Here is a 21577-nt window from a genome sequence, read left to right on the forward strand (position 1 = left end):
GAGGCCCAACTTTCCTTCACTTGTTCCAAATTCGAAGTTTGAGCACTAAAAAAGTGTAGCTGGAACCTTAAACCTAGACTAGGAGTCCGAGCAGGAGGGACTTCAGCTCCCAGGATGCTTCGCTCTACCGCTCTGCAGGTCGCGCATGCTTCTTTTGAAGCAAGGAGGGGCGATTCGTAGGCTGGTGAGACCGTTCCGGTGGGCGTAGTGCAGAGAACCTAGGGACCGCCATCTTTGCTTGGGTCAAACCAACTGTACGCCTAGTGGGAGGCTCGTGTTCTCTCTCGTCAGTTAGTACAGGTGCTGAAATAAAATGTTCTTAATTATTAGAAGTTTCGTTATTATCCTCAACATTGAGAATTCTTTCCATTGCTCCACAGTCTACTAACTGAACCTTCAGGGATGCAATAGGACATCCCAGCATGGCCGCGCTCAGCTAGATTCCGCTGAGGGCGGAGCCGGAAGTGACTTGCCACGCCTCCTTATAGGAGGGGGCTTCCGCTTCCGGCAGCGGAGGCTGCAGCCTCGCTCTGGTCCCTGCGGCTGGCGGCCGAGCCGTGTGTCTCCTCCTCCGTCGCCGCCATATTGTCTGTGTGAGGAGAGGGGAGAGTGGCCGCCGCTGCTGCCGCTTCCACCACAGGTACCGTGGGAGCCACCAGGCGATGTTGTTGTTGGGTGGGGGTGGATCCAAGATGGGGCGGAGGGTGCGACTGCCTCTCATGCTCCCAGTAGACTCCCGAGCGGCCTATAGCCTTCCCTTGCTGCCCCCCCACCAGCCCAGGCCCCTGCAGTCCATCTGGGAGGCCCGGGGCCACCCCCCAGGGCGGAGAGCAAGGCAGAGGCCGATGCGAGGGTGGGAACCGGCTGTTGTACTCCAGCTTCTTGCAGAAGGGTGGTTAGACTGGGCGGAGACTGAGGGGTAACTTGGACGTGGGGGGGTCGTCAGAGGGGGAAGGGAGCTTTAGGGGTGGGGCCATGGGGATGCTGTGGGAAGGTGCCGAAGGAGTGGTGCCTGCTGGGTATGGTGGCGTTAAGCCTCCCGCGGAGCGGGGCAGCTGGAGTCGGGGCCTCCCTAGGGTCCCTCTGGGCGGGGCCGAGCCTCCCACCTGCATACTGAGTGAGCAGTGGAGGGCATCTCGGGCGGGGTGGCAGGGAACCACCAAGTGGAGCAGAACTGGTGGAGTTGGGGTTGAAGGCTAGTTTTTGGCCTCGTGTTGACAAGGACCAAGTATGGAGTATGAAAAGCTGGCTGAGCGTATACATATGTTGGTGACCCTTTAAAAGAGGAAGACTTTTAGATTTTATTTCTCGTTAGGTTTTTGCAGTGTTGGAACATAATCAGGTTAGGCAGGTGGTGGGTGGAGCTTGTGTAGTTTGTTTTAGGGAAGCAAAGTCAGGGTCAGGATAATTGCTTCTTCACTTTTGCTTTTGTGGGGGAGGAAGGAGTTCTGAGAAAGGGGCATGGGGAAAGGAAATGAAATAAAATTAAGGGAAGAATTTTTTTCCTCCCCGGAGTTGGAAACTCATTCCATCTAAGGAGTGGCAGTACAGGCCAGTCGTTAGAACTAGACTTTTCAGGTTCTCAAATACCAGGGCCTCTGCCTCTACCATTTAGCTGTGTGACCTAATCTCTGTAAGCCTCAGTTATCCTATCTGTAAAATGTGGGTGGTGAGATTTCTTAGTTCATAAGTTTGTGGCAAGGAAGTAAATAAGGTAATTTGTATCAAGTGCTCACCACAGTGCCTGGCAGGTAGTAGTGCCCAATAATATGTCTTACATGTCACTGTTATTAAAGGGGCTAGGTGGTATATTTGGAGTTCTAGGTAAAGTTTATTTTCAAGAATGGCATCAGAAATTATCTCAGTAGTTACTGCAAATCAGTTGGTTTAACTGGCTTTATAGTCCGGGACCAACACTAGATCTCTTCCTTATCATTTTGAAAAGTTTGCCTGCAGTCTTACCAGGGCAAGTTTGTCCTTCTATGACTTTGAAATATTTGGCTTTCATTCGCTATTGGAGGAGGGTGTGAGCTTGAGGAAAGAAGGTTGGATATTTACTTAGATTGATTTTATTAATGGTTGCAAAGATAGGTTACCCTGTGGCAACTTTTCCTTAAAAGAGGAACAGAAAAGTATGCATTGAAGGTGAAACACTGATTGATTTCTGAGTTATGGGAGAATTGCCTTGCTATTTGAGGAGGAAACAGATGGCAGCTTCTTTCTCACATTGTACCTTTAGTTCTCCTGTTGCCTACCCATTCTCTTCCAGGATGAGGCTTTGCTTTTATTATTGTCTCTATTTCTGCACATACACCTTTATGGCACATGTTATTTTATTTTTGGCGGTACTAGGGTTTGAACTCAGGTCCTTTATGTCACGTATTACTTTAATTTTTTTTTTTTGGTGCTACTTGGGTTTTAAATTAGGTGTTCATACTTGTAAAGCAGATGCTCTATTGCTTGAGCCATCCTCCAGCCCACCTTGTTCTGGATATTTTTGTAGATGGGGGTCTCCCAAACTATTTGCTGGGGCTGGCCTTGAGCCACCATCCCCCAGATCTCAGACTTCCAAGGAGCTAGGATTGCAGGTGTGAGCCACTGGCACCTGGCCTGTCGCATGTTGTTTTAAAGAAAAGGAAGGTTTCCTTAGAAAACAAGTTCAGAGTGTTAGAATTTGAGTTGTGATAGTCAGAATAACACTCCACTCCATACCCTAGATTTAATCCTTAGAACCTACAAGTATGTTATGGGGCAGGAGACTTTGAAGATACAATTAAAGTTAAGGCTCTTAAAATAGGAACATTTTCCTTGATCTTCTGGGTAGGCCCACTGATCATCTGAGCCTTTAAAAGCAGAGAATTTTCTCTAGTTGGAATCAGAGATGGACAGGAGGAATCAGAGATGGACAGGCGAAATCAGAGATTTGAAGCATAAGAGGGACTCCATTTGCTCTTGTTAGAGAGGGCCATATGTGAAGTATGAGAAGGAATGTTGGAGACTCCAGTATCTGACAGCCAGCAAGGGAATGGAGACCTCAGTCCTGCAGCCACAAGGAACTGAACTTGACCAACAATCTGAATAAGCTTGGAAGTGGTTTCTGCCCCAGAGTTTATAACAAGAAATACAGCTTTCCAAACACCTTGATTTTGGCCTTGATGTCCTAAGCAGAAGATCTAGACAAGTTTACCCAAATTACAAACTACAGAAATGTGAGATAATAAATTTGTGATATTGTAAGCCTTTGTGGTAATGTATTATGGGAGCAGTAAGAACACTAGTATAGATTTTGGTGCTGGGAGTGGGCTACTGTTACCTGAAAATGGAGTCGCATTGGTTGGACGTTACAAGAATTTTGAGGAGAATGATAGAAAAGACCTGGAACAGATTGCTAGTAGGAATTTGGATGTTAATGACTTACTTAGTGAGGGCTCAGATTGAAGTGTGGTGCATGTTACTGGAAACTGGCAGAGAGGGGATTCTTGTTACATAGTGGCAAATACGCTTAGCACAATTGTATACTGTGTCTTATGTGGAAGGCAGTGATAAACTTGGATATTTAACTGAGGAGATTTTCAAGCATAATGTTTAAGGTACAGCTGTTTTTTTATAGATGTATTTCTAAGGTAGTAAACCTCTTTGAAATTCATGCAAAGCCCACTACATTCTTGATAATTTTATGCCAGCAGAAACCATGCTAGTTTCAGTTGAAAGAGACAGAAAGTAAGAAATGAAATATGGTTGTTGGATCCTTCTACTGACAAGAAACAAGCTGAGAAAACTACTCACATGTGAATGTGCTGCTTTTCATAAAAAAGAAGGGTGACTCAGGTGGAACCAAGAGCCCAGAGGAATAGAGCAAAAAGCTGCAGAGGCTTCTTCCCAACTATGTAATGGAATGGATTTTGCCTGAGTTTTGAAATTACTTTGGACATGTTTCCTTTCACATTTTACTCATTTGAACTAAAATATAACTATTACCCTATGCCCTTCTTGTCGTAGTATGTTGGGTGCGGATAACTTTTTTTTTTTTAAAGGAATTATGGCCCAGGTATTGTACTTAATGTGTTCCAGAACCTCCCACACCCGAATTAAAGGATGATATCTGCAACTTTTTAATTGACAAGCTTTAGATGAGATTTTTGGACTTTGAGATGATGCTGTAGTGTGGTATGAGACCTTCGGGGAACTTGCAATGGGATGAATGTATTTTGCATATGGTAGAGATGTGACTCTTTGGAAGCCAGAGCGTGGAGTGTGGTAGACAGAATGATGCTCTGAGATGTCTGTACTCTAGTCCCTGGATTCTGAATGTTATGTAGCAGAAGGGACTTGTAAGGCTAACGATCTTAAAATAGGAAGATTATTCTGGATTTTTTTCAGTGGGTCCAGTGTCATTACATGAGATCTTAAAACCAGAAAACTTTCTCTGGCTAAAGTCAGAGAGATGAGGCTAAAGTTAGATTTGATGCACCAGAAGAATTAAGCCTGCCATTACTGAAGGGGAAGATACATAAATGCTATATTCTCTAGTATCAAGGCCAGCCCCCATCTGACTACCAGCAAAGGAATGAGGACCTCAGTCCTACAACTACAAGGAACTAAGTTTAGCTAACAAATTAAATGAGCAGGGAGCTTATTTTCTGCTGGTTTCCAACAAGGAATCCACCTTGATTTTGGCTTTGTGAGACACAGTTGAGCTCATTGGACTTCTGGCCTATAGAAAATGAGAATAAATTTGTGTTGTTTTGTTTGTGACAATTTGTTTTGGCAGTAAGAAAAAACTAATACTGGGTTTTGCTGGTTTTATTTTGGGATCTCTGAGGACAATTTTCTAGAGAAAAAAGCAGCAAAGATAATTCTGTAAAGTGATTTGGTCTTAGAAGACTTCACAGAACAGTGGTGTTGAGCGGAACCCATGCTTCTTCCTTGATGTTTAAATATTACTGAGCTGGTGAGTGGCTCAAGCAGTAGAGCACCTGCTTAGCAAGTGAGGCCCTGAATTTAAATGCCAGTACCACCTAAATAAACAAAATATTCTATTATTGTCCTTGGATACAGTTTGAAGGGGCTAGATGAATCTAGAAATGTAGAGTCTAAAATGTAGATTCTAGAGCACTGGACCATTTTGGTAGGATTTCTACAAATTGGTGATTCTTCTATTTCTATAATAAACTTCTTGGATAAATGACATAATTTCCTCCCTTTTTCTTTTACTTTTTTTTTTTTTTTTTGTGGTACTGGGGCTTGAATTCAGGACCTACACCTTGAACCACTCCACCAGCCCTTTTTTGTGAAGGTTTTTTTTAAGATAGGGTCTCTCGAACTATTTCCCTGGGCTTGCTTCAACTGTGTTCCTCCTGATCTCTGCCTCCTGAGTAGCTAAGATTATAGGCATGAGCCACTGGTGCCCACTTCTTCCTTAATTTTTATTACTGAATAAATCAGTAGGCTTATATGACAATGTCTTTAAAACATTTACTATATTTTGGACATGGAAATGAGCCATATTTTTGTAAATTAATTAAACAGTGGTCTATTTGTTTTGCCATCTTTCAAAACCAAACATGAAAGATTTTTTTCCCCCGTCATTATCATTTGAGGTTAAGAATCAGATTTAGCAATCATAACTATAGAATGCAGTTTCTAGCTTTTAAGAAGTCTGTGTGTGTGTGTGTGTGTGTGTGTGTGTGTGTGTGTGTGTGTGTGTACTGGGGTTTGAACTCAGGGTTTAGCGCTTACAGACCAGGTACTCTTACTGCTTGAGCCATACCTCTAGTCCATTTTGCTTTGGTTATTTTGGAGATGAGATTCTCTCCAACTATTTGTCCAGGCTGGCCCTGAACTTGATCCTCCCAATTGCCACCTCCCAAGTAGTCAGAATTATAGACATGAGCCACTGACACCTGGCAAAGTCTTTTTTGTTCTTTACTAATTTCCTCGATTGGATTCATAAAATGTGTACCAGTCAGAGCATGAAGGAAATAAGACCATTTCTTTTTATTATGTGAATAGAAAGATGATAGAAGTCAGTATATCAGGGTAAGAAGGACTTTGGAGATTATCTGTTGGACTTTGGTTTAGAGTAAGGAAGTTTGGACTATCTGAAGGTTTAAGTGTTTGACCAAGATGTGTTAGCTCTAGAGCTGGCCAAAGAATCTTGGTTCAGGTAGTGAAGAGTCCTTCGAACTGTATTTCCTGATCATCCTGTCTTGCCTCTTTCCTAAGTATTACTGGGACTAGCTGCTTTATCTCTCTCTGCCTGTTTCCCCATAGGGTCTTTGTAAGGATTAATTGAGATAATGCATATAACCTGGTACCTAACAGAGAGGCCCCCAAAATGTTAACTGTTTATAAGATTTATGATAACTTTGGACAGTTGTATGATAACTTTTATGGTTTAATTTATACAAGTTCAGAAACTGAAAACTAAGTTTTCCATTGAGTTAGGTAAGGACAGAGCATTTTTCAGGTAATAATAATGCTTGTGATACTTGGTTTAAAATGAAAAGAACAGATTTAATATTTCATCTGTTGCCAATCACTGAGTGATTGGGGCCAAGTTTGTTTCATAAGAGTATTGTGTTCTTACACCTAAATTTCTTTGGGTTGCTAAGATGGGTATTTCAAAAGTAACATATTACTTTTCCTTCTTTTGAGGCAAGGTCTCACCATGTAGCTCAGGCTGGCCTTGAACTTGGAATCCTGCCTCAGTCTCCCAAGTGTAGTTTCTTAATAGAAATCTAGGCCAGGTTGCTTTTCAGATGAAGAAATTCTTCTATGATTATTAAGAAAAAGTGTCTGCTGTCATTGTAACAGAGGATGTGTTTGTGTTGTGTTGTAGACAATTGATAATTTTAAAAAGTATGTGCTTCGGAGTAGAATTCAGAAGGTATAGTTGTTGATTAAGGATACTCTTCTTTTTTCTTTTCTTAAAATGTTATAGAAATCAAGGATTGAGTCTTTAAAAAGTTTGGAATTGGGCTGGTGAACTCAAGTGGTAGAGTGCCTGCCTAGCAAGCATGAGACCCTGAGTTCAAACCTCAGTAGAACCACCTCCCAAAAAAAAACTGGGTAAAAGAACTCACAGACTCACAGGTATAGCTCGGAATGGCATTTCATTAGTTTCTACAAATTCAGTCTCAGACATTAAAAAAAAAAAAAAAAAAAAAAACCCAAAACTACTTAGCAACAGTTGCTATAACGGGCAATCTTTTTTTTTTTTTTTTTTTTTCACATTAGTGATGGTAATTTTTTCTTGTGGAAAATATTGTTATCTGAAGTGAGGATTTTAGGGTTAAATAGGATTAGATTAATCTTTCATAATTTTGTGTGTGTCACATCTCAGATGTTCTTATATTGGCTATTCCGTTCTCTTTAACGCTTTCTGGTCTTGTGAATCTTTCTGACTTGTTTTTATTAGCAGGAACATTTTAGACTGCTTAGAAAAGTGAACACTTGGAATTTTTCTAAAGTTATGATCACTGCTCTAATGTTCATTTCTTAATTTAGCTGTTTCACTAATGTTCTATGAATTTTAAGACAGCCACCCTGTTAAAAATGAATGGGCAATGGTACATGCCTGTAATCCCAACGTTTGGGAGGCTACGGCTAGAGGATTGTGAGTTTGATGCCATCCTGGACTACAGAATGAGTTCTGCCCCACCTGGGCTACATAGGGAGATCCTGTCTTTAAAAAAAAAAAAATAGCTGGATGTGTTAGCTCACGTCTGTTATCCCAGCTACTTGGGTTACTATGGGAGGATCTAGTTTTGAGACCAGACCAGGCAAAAAAAGATAGACACCCCCCTCCTTTCCCCCTATCTTAACTGATAAAAAGCTGGGCATGTCGTCCCAACTATGAGGGAAGCCTAAATAGGATCACAGTACAGGTGAGCCACGGCATAAATTGACATCCCCAAAATAACTAAAGCAAAAAAGACTGGAGGTGTGGCTCAAGTTGTAGAGCACCTCCCTGGCAGCATGAGGTCCTGAGTTCAACCCTCATGATCATCCAAAATAAAAATAGCCAGCCCTAGGCAAATAGTTCACAAGATCCTATCTGGAAAAAACCCATCACAAAAAAAGAACTGGTGGACTGGCTTAAGTGGTAAAGAGTGCCTACCTACCAAGCATGAGGCCTCGTTCAAACCCCAGTGCCACCAAAGAAAAGAATGGGTTAGCAGGGCTGGTTGTATATGCCTGTAATCCCCACACTAAGAGCCTGAGGCAGGAAGATGTCAAGTTCATGGCCACCCTGGACCACCTAGAGAACCCCCCTCCCCCATGGGCAAATTTTCATTAAAAAGTGCATCATGTCATTTCAGAAAATACAGCCATTTTGGGCTATTGAGTTTTTTAACCATTCAAAAGCTGTTCATTCAGCAGCCCCTGACTTCCTGCTACATACCTGTCAGGTCCTGTGCTAAGGATCTCCAGATTGTTTTTGCTCTCAAGCTCACAATTTAGTAGCTTTCAGACGTGTTGCCTTGTGAAACTCTTACTTAGATATAACTTCTAAAACAACTATAGGAATTAAGGGATGAGAGGTGGAGTGGAATTTAGAATTGACTGAGATTGCTGGTAGGAAGGTGAAGGCAGGGGGTTGATGGGAAAGAACTACATGTAGACTGAGAGTTGGGGGAAGCTCATGTAACATCCATAGCCTGAGTTTTCTCATGTCTACAATTGAAATAACACTGTCTTGGGCAATTTACTAATGTTCAGTTTCTTCATCTGTGAAATGAGGTTTAGTAGCCCTTAACTTCAAAGGTCTTGTGAAGATTAATAACGAAAGCACCAGTAATATTCTTACATCAGGATTACTATGAAGATTTAAAGAGCTAATTTATGAAATGCCTAGCCCAACTAACATTGGTTCATTCCCTTCTTTGTTAATGAAGACAGTGTGTATTGCTGATGCTGCTATTCTTTGCTCTTTTATTTTCATTTTCTGCTGCCAAGAGTTTTTTTTTTTTTTTTTTAATTCATATGTGCATACAAGGCTTGGGTCATTTCTCCCCCCTAAGTTCTTATTTTTTTAATGAGAGTTTTGACTTGTACTTCCTGTTTTTGGTGTAGCCTGCTGGGTGGATGGAGGTACTGAATTGTTGCTGAGAGGTGGATCAATATGTAAGCCCCACCCCATGTAGATTGCTTCAATCCCTCAGGTATGCTGTGTTATTGCCAGAATAGTTACTAGTCTTGGCTAGTGTAGGATTCTCTTGCTTCTAGATAGAGAAGTTACTCTTGCAGACTCAGGAAAAATTTTAGGTCTGCTCACCTATGGGCATGTGGATATGGACTAAAGATCTTATCAGTGATACTGTACTCACAGTTTGGGAATTGAGAACTGCATATTAGGGACATGTTTGCAGGAGGATTCTTCCTGCATTAAACATCTTCTCTGTCCTTCTCTCTCACCAACTTGCTTTCTTGTTTGCTGGAGTTTTTTTGTTTTTTTATTTTGTGATGCTGGGTATTTACCCAAGGCTTCTGCTTAGCATGCTCTGTATCACTGATATGTGCCTAGCCTGCTCTGTATATTTCTTTTTTTCTTTTGTGGTACTGGGGTTTGAACTCAGGGCCTTCACCTTGAGCTAATCCACCAGCCCTATTTTTGGGAAGGGTTTTTCAAGATAGGGTCTCGTGAACTATTTGCTTGGGCTAGCTTCAAACTGTGATCCTCCTGATCGATCTCTGCTTCCTGACGCCAGCCCTTTTTTGTGTTGGATTTTTTCGAGATAGGGTCTTTTGAACTGTTTGCCAGGCTGGCTTCGAACCACAATCCTCCTGATCTTTTCCTCCTGAGTAGCTACGATAACAGGCTTGAGCCACCGGAGCCCAGCATGCTCTGTATTCTTAAGACATAAACTCCCTAGGCAGTGCTGGAACATGTCTTTATTGGTACTTTCAAGTTGAATATTTATGATTATATTCAATAACTACAAATGAACCATCTCTGGTGGAGTTGTCCTCATGTTTTTAAAAAATAGAAACATTTTATTGCCTAGCAATTAAAATAGTAAGTATTCAAGCATGTATTTTTCTATATAATTTATTATGAGACGATCAGTGTCAAAATATTTTCATCATTTGCTTTTATTCATGTCTTCCTGACCAGTTTATTTTTCCTTCCAAAATGATGCATGTCACACTTAAAGGTAGTGAAGAATTGTCAAATACCACAGCTAAGAACTTAAACTTTTCACCTGCAGCTACATATATTCCCTTGTTACATGTAATTGTGAGCCTAGTGTTTTTTTTTTAAACAGGCATCCTCTGACAGTTTCTGGAAAACATTTATCAGGATAATTTTCCTTGGAAGTCACATAGAAAAGCCTTTCCCTCTTTTTTTATTTTAAAAGATACTGGGGTTTGAACTAAGGGTCTTAGACTTGCTAAGCAGGTGCTGTGCCACTTCAACCATTCCCCTAGCCCAAACTTTTCCATGTTTTATCTTTTTTTTTTTTTTTGGTGGTATTGGGGCTTGCTTATTTACTTACTTATTTTTGGTAGCACTGGGGTTTGAACTGAGGGCCTAATGCTCACTAGGAAGGCACTCTACCACTTCAGCCATTCCTCCAGCCCTCTGACTGGGGTGTAAACTCAGGGCTTTTTGTTTGTAAAGCAGGTGCTCTACCACTTGAGCCATACCTCCAGTCTATTTTGCTCTGATTATTTTGGTGGTGGGGGTCTGGTGAACTATTTGCTTGGGCTGACCTTGCAATCTTCCTCATCTCAGTCTCCCAAGTAGACAACATTATAGGCATGAGCCACTAAGGCATCTAGCGTTTATGCCATGTTTTAAAACCGAGTTTTTATACAATTCTGACTAATGACAGGATCATTCAGATAAGAGAAGAAACCCGTTTGTTGAAACTCACCTCATCTCTTGCACCTTGCCTGCAGAATTAAGGAAATAGTGTTGAATTTAATAAAAAGGACCTGTGTAGGTCTTGAATCCTAAATAGACCTGGGTTTAAATCTGTCCTCCAGTTAGTAATCTGTAAGTTGGGGTAGGTTATTTAACCTCTGAATCTGTTTACTTCTAACAGAGTATGCATCTCATACTGTGCCTAGTTTTGTGAGACATTCAGATGGTAGCAGTAATTATTATAAACACAAATGCTGGGTTCTGCTTTAGATTACTGTAGGTCTCAAATGAAGTTTTCCATCTTTAGGTTCCAGAGGATGGTGGCCAGTGTAATAAAGTTTCACATTGTGACTTTATTTTGCTTGTGTTGGCTGATCAAAAGGTATAGTACTCAGATCATGGCTTCTGTGACCATTTATTATGTTTTGTATTGTAGCAGACAATACTATAAATTTCTGTTAGGTTTTTAGGGAGAACTATTGGGCTTTCTTATAAACCACTCATTTCATTGGAAGATCCTCCAGTTTTGCTGTATCACTTTGCTCATGCTTTTTGTTTTCCCCTCTTTGTTTTATGTTAGAAATGCTGTGTGTTGCCTTTTAAAATAAGAATGTTTCATATTTTGTAAGTAAGAATAAAAGGAAAAGGCTCCAGTTGTATGATAGGATTATAATGTCCTGCCAGTTTATACAAGCAGTAACTATAAATTATCAGGCACTGTGATTTTTCTCTTTTTGAAATAGGCTCTTGCTTTTTAACCAGGCTGTCCTCAAATTTGCAATCCTCCTGCCTCCACCTCCTGAGGGCTGGAATTACAAATGTGTGCCACTGTGCCTGATTTATGGAACGATTCTGAATCCTTCCACCCCCTACCCCCAGTCGTGGGAATTGAATCCCAGGGTCTTGTACATGCTAGGCCAACATTCTACCAACTTGAGCTATACTCCCAGCCACACCCAGCTTTAAAGTGTAATTGTGTTTTACTTACTGATTGATAGTGCTGGAGATCAAACTCAGGACCTTGTGCATGCTGAGAAAGTGCTCTACCACTAAGCTGCATTATCAGCTGTTGTGAATACTTCTGTTATTCAATAGAACCAGAAAGAATTGATTCTTTTAGCTTCAAACAGGTAGTTTTCTTAATTCATTGTGTACTTGGAATTTTTAAATTTAAAGGTGAAAGAGAGGTGTCAAGGAGCTAGCTGTCAACTTTTTTCATCTGTATTTTCTCCCCAACTTGAGCAAAAATACCACTACTTACATGGTATTAGTTTGAGAAGTGAGAACATTGTTGGCCATGGTTACCACCTTAAACTGAAAAAGGCGAAGAGAATCAAGATAACATGAAAGGGGAAATTTTTTATTTAATTTTACATTTTTAAATCATTACCTGTTTTGTTTTGGCTTATTCATATTCTGTGTTCATATTTCTTTGTGCCAGTGAGGTAACCTCCAAGTATATGGTCTTCCAGAAGAAGGCTGCTAAATAGTTTTATCAGCCTTCTGCATGTGTTTTGGCTATTCAGGTCATGATTGCCATGACTTATTTAAGCCAGAATTTCTTAGCCAGTGTACTGTGTTGGAGAGTTACAAATGTGCTGAGATGCTTGTCCTCTAAGACCTTTGGACACTTGTATAGGGAACAGTGCATCCATGACCTTTGATTGGGAGAAGTTTTTTTTTTTTTTTTGTACTGGAGTTTGAACTCAAGGCCTTGCTAGAGCCACTTTGCCAGCCCAAATGGAAGCAGTCTTGACCATTTACCCCAGTTTGCCATACAAATAGTATAATAATCTTACCTTCAAGTTTAGAAAGGTGTCTCTTTCACCCCTCAAGTAATTTCTTTCCACATTTTAAGTGTTATGCTTAAAAATGTAAGACTTAAAGATTTAAGACTGGATACATGTGGAGAAATTCAAGTTTTTTGTTTGAGTTTCGCAAATCCAGGGTCCTGTGCATGCCAAGTTATTTTTCCTTCTTTAGCAGTAAAATGAGGCAAAAATAAATTTAACTTTTATAAATTTGTTGCCTTACCTGTCTAAATTGGAAAGTCACTGTATCTATTTTTAAATTTTATTTTTGAATTTTATTTTGAATATGAGGGGATTTCATGATAATCCTAACATGCATACAATAGTCCTTGAACAAATTCACACCACACCTTCCGTTGTATCTCCATTTTCTTGTTCTCCTCCCTCTTCTTCAAACAGTGTCCCTAGGTTTCATTATGCTGTCTTCATATGTATGTGTGTAGAGTGCGTCCATCCTCTTCATCCCCAGTACCCTTCCCTCACACACCCCATCTTTTCTGAAGCTGGCTTTTGTTAATCATTCATCAAGCTGGAGTTTTACACTGGAATATGAATTGAAGCCCATGCTACATTACCTCCCTCAGTTTCTTCAAGAAAGAATGAGATGTACTTAGTTTAATTTTTAAGGTATTTTATGTAAATTACCAAGTTAACTTTTTTTTGTAGTATTGGGAGTTTGAACTCAGGGCTTCGTGTCTGCTGTTGATGGGCAGGCACTCTACTGCTTGAGCCACACCCCCAAATTAACCTGTTTAAATGGGACTTCTACAATGTTAAAAATGTACATTTCCAGGCTGCTGGTAAAGCTCAGAGGTAGAGCACATGCTTTGAGTGCACAAGGCCCTGTATTCAGTCTTCGCCACCACACACACAGACCTGCTACATTTCTTATTTGTCTGACTCAGCAATTATTAATTTTGCTGTTGGTTCAGAGATCCCTCTAAGCCTATAATAAATCTTTCTTCAAAAAATATGTGCACATGCTAGCTGGGTGGCAGTGGCTCACGCCTGTAGTTATCTCTACTCAGGAGGCAGAGGTCAGAAGTATCAAGGTTCGAAACCAGCCTGGGCAAATAGTTGGAGAGACCCTATCTCCAAAAAAAACCCTTCACCAAAAAAGGGCTGGTGGAGAGGCTTAAGGTATAGGTCCTGAGTGCAAACCCCAGCACCACAAAAAATAAATAAATACATGTATTTATGTACCTGGTATTTTGTAATACATTTTTCAGTGGCATAATTTTTTGGGGTTACTAGAGGTTTTTTAAAGTTATTTTTTGGTGGCTCTGGGGCTTGAAATCAGAGTCTTCACACTTGCCAGACTTGCTAGGCAGGCAAGTCTATAACTTGAGCCACTCTGCCAGGCCTTGCAAAGTTTTTGTTTGTTTTTAGCAGTTCTGGGGTTTGAACTTAGGGCCTCACACTTGATAGGCAGGTGCTCTTACCACTTGAGCCATTCTGCTAGCCCTTTTTTGTGTTGAGTATTTTCAAGATAGGGTCTTATGAACTATTTGCCTGGACTGAACCTCCATCCTCCTGATCTCTGCCTCCGAAGTAGCTAGGATTATAGATGTGAGCCACTTGCACTTAGTTCAGTGCTATAATTTGTATAATCCAAGTAATTGTCTCCCCTTTTTATTGTTTTTAAATATATTTCTAGATTTGCATATCAGTATCAGTAGATACTGATAACTGAAGGGCCTTCAGGAGTCAGGTCAGTAAGAGATAAATAAATAGAGCTGCTGAGGTTTACATGGGGCATTTCCAGTGGGTGTATTTTAAAAGAGCCAGTTTTTAAACATTTTTATTAGTATATGATAGTTGTGCAGGGGATTTCATTGTGACATTTCCATTTCCATATATTGTACCCCAGTTTGGTTTATCCCCTCCATTTTTCTCCCTCTTGCCCCACTTCCCTTCTTTAAATGATTTTGACTGGTTTTAGTGTTCCATATTCATAAATGTGTAGAAAGTACCTCAACCACATTTCCCCTTCCCCTCCTGCTACTACCCTCTCCTTAACATGACCTATTTTACATTCCTGTCTTTCATTGTTTAAGTGTCTGTTCATTGTTCAATGGGTTTTGCCTTGGTATTTTGCCTGTAAATATATTGTACTTTAATCAGTCAAACCCCCAAGAGCCAGTCCTTGGTTACTTACAGCTCACCAGATCCAAATGATTGTTTTAAATCATTGGTTTGTGTCAGATCAGGAGTAACGAGTCCATTGTTATTGAACAGATTGACCTACCAACTTTCCCTCCTTTTGAAAAATAAAATTAAGGCTGAAGGTATTGTTCAAGTGTTAGAGTATTTGCCTAGAAAGCAAGGAAGTCTTCAATTCAAACCCCAGTACCACAGAAAAAAAAAAAAGAAAGAAAAGAAAAAAACTAACTGAAACTGTCACTTTAAAAAATATTTATGAAAAATTTTAATGCATAGTCCACCTTAAGAAATAATACACTTTTTAAAAAACACTGAAAATTGTACAGAAATATTATAGCAATGTTCTTAGTAGCCAAAAAGTAGAAACAACCCAAATGTCTATCAGCTGATGAATGGATAAGTAAAATGTGATATATCCTAAAATCAACATAGAAAAATCATTAGCATTTCTATACACTAACAATGAGCAAACGGAAAAAGAATGTATGAAAACAATTCCATTTACAATAGCCTCAAACAAAATCAAATACCTAGGTGTAAACCTAACAAAAGATGTGAAAGACCTCTACAAGGAAAACTATAAACTTCTGAAGAAAGAGATTGAGGAAGACTATAGAAAGTGGAGAGATCTCCCATGCTCATGGATTGGTAGAATCAACATAGTAAAAATGACGATACTCACCAAAGTAATCTACATGTTTAATGCAGTTCCCATCAAAATTCCAATGACATTCATTAAAGAGATTGAAAAATCTACTGTTAAATTTATATGGAAACACAAGAGGCCACGAATAGCCAAGGCAGTACTCAGTCAAAAGAACAATGCAGGAGGTATCACAATACCTGACTTCAAACTATATTACAAAGCAATAACAATAAAAACAGCATGGTACTGGCACAAAAACAGACATGAAGACCAGTGGAACAGAATAGAGGATCCAGATATGAAGCCACACAACTATGAGCAACTTATCTTTGACAAAGGAGCTAAAAATATACGATGGAGAAGTAGCAGCCTCTTCAACAAAAACTGCTGGGAAAACTGGTTAGCAGTCTGCAAAAAACTGAAACTAGATCCATGTATATCACCCTATACCAAGATTAACTCAAAATGGATCAAGGATCTTAATATCAGACCACAAACTCTTAAGTTGATACAAGACAGAGTAGGAAATACTCTGGAGTTAGTAGGTATAGGTAAGAACTTTCTCAATGAAACCCCAGCAGCACAGCAACTAAGAGATAGCATAGATAAATGGGACCTCATAAAACTAAAAAGCTTCTGTTCATCAAAAGAAATGGTCCCTAAACTGAAGAGAACACCCACAGAGTGGGAGAAAATATTTGCCAATTATACATCAGACAAAGGACTGATAACCAGAATATACAGGGAACTTAAAAAACTAAATTCTCCCAAAACTAATGAACCAATAAAGAAATGGGCATGTGAACTAAACAGAACTTTCTCAAAAGAAGAAATTCAAATGGCCAGAAAACACATGAAAAAATGCTCACCATCTCTAGCAATAAAGGAAATGCAAATTAAAACCACACTAAGATTCCACCTCACCCCTGTTAGAATAGCCATCATCAGCAACACCACCAACAACAGGTGTTGGCGAGGATGCGGGGGAAAAAGGAACCCTCTTACACTGTTGGTGGGAATGTAGACTAGTACAACCACTCTGGAAAAAAATTTGGAGGCTACTTAAAAAGCTGGACATCGATCTACCATTTGATCCAGCAATACCACTCTTGGGGATATACCCAAAAGACTGTTACTCCAGAGGCACCTGCACATCCATGTTTATTGCGGCACTATTCACAATAGCCAAGTTATGGAAACAGCCAAGATGCCCCAGCACTGACGAATGGATTAAGAAAATGTGGTATCTATACACAATGGAATTTTATGCAGCCATGAAGAAGAACGAAATGTTATCATTCGCTGGTAAATGGATGGAATTGGAGAACATCATTCTGAGTGAGGTTAGCCTGGCCCAAAAGACCAAAAATCGTATGTTCTCCCTCATATGTGGACATTAGATCAAGGGCAAACACAACAAGGGGATTGGACTATGAGCACATGATAAAAACGAGAGCACACAAGGGAGGGGTGAGGATAGGTAAGACACCTAAAAAACTAGCTAGCATTTGTTGCCCTTAATGCAGAGAAACTAAAGCAGATACCTTAAAGCAATGGAGGCCAATAGGAAAAGGGGACCAGGAACTAGAGAAAAGGTTAGATCAAAAAGAATTAACCTAGAAGGTAACACCCACACACAGGAAATCAATGTGAGTCAATGCCCTGTATAGCTATCCTTATCTCAACCAGTAAAACCCCTTGTTCCTTCCTATTATTGCTTATACTCTCTCTACAACAAAATTAGAGATAAGGGCAAAATAGTTTCTGCTGGGTATTGAGGGGGGGAGCGGGAGGGGGTGGAGTGGGTGGTAAGGGAGGGGGTGGGGGCAGGGGGGAGAAATGAACCAAGCCTTGTATGCACATATGAATAATAAAAGAAAAATGAAAAAAAATGTGATATATCCATATTGTGGGTCAGTTATAAAAAAAGAATGAAGTACTGATAAAATGATAGAAGTTAGACATAAAAAGCCGTATGTTACATGATTTTATTTATATGAAGTGTCTGCAACAGACACATCCATAGAGACAGAAAGCAGATTAATGGTTGCCAGGAATTGTAGGAAGGTAGGTATTAGGAGTGATTTGGCTGGGGTATTAGGTTTCTTTTTAGGGTGGTAAAAATGTCCTATAATCAAGATAGTAGTGTTCATTGCTGAACATTGTCAATACTCAGAAACACATTGAGTTGTAAATTTTATGTTATATAGGTTTTATCTCAGTTTTTTAAAGTATTGTGTGAACTATATAGATTATCCTCAAGTGTCCCATTTACAGTTTTTGCTACAGAGCAGAATGAAGGGCTGTGAATCTAGATAAACTATCTTCAAATTGCCATGTCTTTGTTACATTGGAGGTTACATGGTTTTGCCTTCTGTAAAATGGGAAAGACATTACCCTGTTTATAGACTTGATGCTTTGAAAGTAGAAAGTATGAAGAATCAATGACTGACATAGGCATTCACATATCTTTAGAATTGAAAGTCAGGAAATGTTTGCTGCTCTGTGTTGCAGCCTATTTTCTGTCTTTGGCAAGTCTAGGACAACCTACTCTATTTACCTATTGCCTATTGCATATTCAGGGAGTATAGTTGTCTCCAATGTAAGCAGCCTCCATGACAGTAGTGGGAAGAGAGAGGATGTTAATTCCTCTATTTTCCAGTTTCTCTCTCTCTCTCTCTCTTTTGTCAGTACTGGGGCTTGAACTCAGGGCCTATACCTTGAGCCACTCTACCACTCCTTTTTTGTGAAGGGGTTTTTCGAGATAGAGTCTTCAGAACTATTTGCCCAGGCTTGCTTCAAACAGATCCTCCTAATCTCTGCCTCCTAAATAGCTGGGATTACAGGGGTGAGCCTCCAGTGCCTGGCTGTTTCCTCTTCTACTTTTTTTTGGTGATACTTGGGTTTGAACTCAGGGCCTCACTCTTGCTAGGTAGGCACTCTACTACTTGAGCCACTCCACCAGCCCTCCTCCTCTTTTTTTGAGACAGGGTCTCTGTATCCCAGGCAGGCCTCAAATTTGTGAGCACTCTGCAGAATACAGTATTATGAGATGCTACAAAATTACCTGTACAAGATAGCACTATGCAAAACAGTTACATTGCCATGGAATAATCACTCATTTGTTCTTCAGCTCTGTGGTTTTGTCTTTTCCAGACTCAAATGGAAGTATATAATATGTAGTCTTACGAGTCTGACATTTTCACTTACCAAAATACATTTGAAACTTACTCATGCTGCACAAACCAGTAGTTTGTTCTCGGGGAGTATTCCATTGTATGATTTGTAACACCATTTGTTTACCCATTTTTACTTGTTAGACATCTTGACTTTCCATTTTTTCGTAATTACGAATAAAGCTGCTATAATTAGAGGCTTTTGTTTAGACATAGGTTTTCATTTCACTGAATAAAGTGACAATCCTCGTTATTTTTTAACTTCATCAGAGTATGTTTAATTTTATGAAAAACTGCCAAACTGACTGTAGGTGTAGTTCAAGTGGTAGAGTATTTGCTAGGCCAAGAGTTCAAACCCCAGTAGGGCTGTCTCCCTACCACCAACACTCCCCCTCAAAAAAAGAAAATACCAGACTGATTTTTTCCATAGGGGAGCGGGCACAGTACTTAGAGCCTTGCACTTAGTAGGCAAGAATTCTACTTTATTCCCCTAGCACTTTTTTTTTTTTTTTTTTTGGAAACAGGGTCTTTCTTGCTAGTCTCAAATTCAGTCCTCCTGTCTTAGCCTCCTAAATGCTGAAATTATAGATGTGTACCACATATAGCTCCACTTTTAAATCCAGTCTTACAGCCTTTGTCCTTTACCTGGATAATTTATTCCATTTATACTCTATTAGTCATATTTGCTTAACAGTAGAAGCATTGAGATGGTAGAGTTTTAATGTTGATTTTTTTCTCAGCACATTGCAGGTATTTATTTTGGCTTCATTATTGACGTTAGAAAATAAGCTTTTTGGCTGTACTGGGTTAGAAAATAAACCTTTCTAATGTTTGAATGAAATCTTTTTCTCTTGTTTTCAAATTTCTTTTTGGTTTTTCTGCAATTTTATTGTTGTATGTTTTGAGGATTTCTTTCTGTTGATCTTGTTTGGAAATTATTGGCTTCTGGCATATGTTTTTGATTGCTCCTGGGAAATTCAACTGTCTTCTCACCTTTTCTACTAGTACCATTAACATTATGCAGGGTGTAGTGATTCACACTTGTAATCCCAGCATAGATAGGATTTTGGTTCCTGAGAAATAATTAAAGCAAAAAAATGCTGGTGATGTGGCTCAAATGGTAGAGTGCCTGCCTAGCAAGCTCTGGGCCTTGAGTTCAAACCTCAGTACCCCCTCACCAAAAAAAATGTATACTAAACTGTTTCATAATATTATTCCTCATTTTTCCATAGTTTTGATGTACATTGTAAACAGTTTCTAACCTATTTTCTTATTGATTCGTTTCTTTTCACCTTTTTTGATTTTACTGTTAAATCAATCCATTTCATTTATTTATTGCTAAGTGTTCTGTTTTCCTCTTTGAATCTTCTGTATTACTCTAAAATATCCTGTCTTTTGCAGATATTCTGAAGTTTATCTTTTTTCTATAACTGTAGTTAGCATAGTTTTCATAGTTTGATAAGATCAGAAGTTTCTGTGCATCTTTTCTATTCTCTATTCTTCTTTTTGCCAGTTTCTACTCTTGGAGTCTTTTCCTTTAATTCCTAATTATCTGATTGTACACTGGACCTTGTATTTGAAAAATTATTTTTGGGGATAGTTTGAGGTCCACAACAAGGCATTCCCCACTCCCTTTAAAAAAAAAAAAAGAAAACAGGGACCTTGTTTTTCAGGTATCCAGGGGCCATCTTAAAACAAGTTCAAGATACGATATTCTGTCCAGTAGGGCTTTAATTCCTCCCTGGATCTTCTCAGTCACTATTACCCTAAGGCAGAAGTCCTCTGAAGCCCCAGCTTTTTATGGAGGTGGTTACCTGTTGAGGGCCCTGGGTTTTGGCTTAGGTCTGAACAAAATTTTAGTTTTGAAGGAACAACATAGGTGCGTTGGGCCTCATTGCTTGCTTCTCTTGATTTCCATTTTGTTTTCACTTCTGGCTATAATTGCTTCTCTGTCATTCTTTAAGAATGAGAGAGTATATGTGCACACACAAGTGTGTTCTCTGTGTTAGTGTAATCTATTCTCTTTAGTTCTCAGTGGAGAGGATTATTTAAATAACCTAGCCCACCATTAGCAAAAACAGGAAAATTGTCTTGATTTTTTTTTTTTTTTCCCCTCTTCCCCTTTGGAAACTGGGTTTCCTTGTGTAGCCCATGCTGACCTTAAACTTGCGATTCTTCTGCCTCAGACTTTAGTTCTGGGATTACATAGGTGTGCACCGCACCTGGAAAAATCTTTATTTCTCGTTTTGAAAACCAAGAAGCTCTAACCACATTTTCAGAGATGGTATACATTCGCCCTTTAGCTAGTTGTCCTTCTAAGCATTTTGTTTTGTGACCTCTGTAAGTAAAACTGATTTGTATGGGGAATGGAGAAAGGAGAAGAGAAAAAGAATTGTGATTGCTGTTCTAAGCACAAATAGTAGTAAGTAGATTAATAGCCCCCAAGTCAGTTGTAAAGGGTGTGACTCTGATGTGCTTCTTGCAGGAGGTAACAAAGTATATCAACGTTTTGAGGGAATAGAATTGTGGGTCTTTAAAAATCATGGTACTGGGGTTTGAACTCAGGGCCTACACCTTAAGCCACTCTACCCACTCTCCCCCCCAAACCTACCTTTTTTTAAGATAGGGTCTCTTGAGAACTGTTCCCCTCTCCCCACCTTCAGTCAGCAATCCTTCTGATCTCTGCCTCTTGAGTGGCTAGAATTACTGGTGCCACCTTTAAAATTCTTAGTTTGGTTAAAGTGTTGTGCTTTACAATTCATTTTAGTGTTATTCATTTGTATGATTCCTGTGCTTCTGTCAAAACTAAGCTTGGATGTTACTTTTTCCCTAATAACTTTCTCTCAAAACATTTTATGTAATATGTAAATATTTGTTTACAAATATGTAAATATTTGTTGAATGAATG

General features: G+C 39.6%; 1 protein-coding gene across 2 annotated transcripts in view; it reads left to right on the plus strand.

Annotated features, from left to right (window-relative positions):
- The first annotated feature begins 504 nt into the window (after positions 1–504).
- The window catches only part of Csnk2a1 (casein kinase 2 alpha 1), a 56818-nt gene continuing 35745 nt past the window's right edge, over positions 505–21577 (plus strand). The window contains exon 1 of one of the 2 annotated variants that reach the window (XM_020164650.2): positions 505–640. The gene's annotated coding sequence lies outside the window, so the exon portion shown is untranslated. Of the gene's footprint in view, positions 641–11180; positions 11256–21577 lie in introns of those variants that run through there. The other variant, XM_020164651.2, reaches the window with a different exon arrangement.

This window comes from Castor canadensis, chromosome 5 (genome assembly GCF_047511655.1).
Source record: "Castor canadensis chromosome 5, mCasCan1.hap1v2, whole genome shotgun sequence".
Taxonomy (NCBI): Eukaryota; Metazoa; Chordata; class Mammalia; order Rodentia; family Castoridae; genus Castor; species Castor canadensis.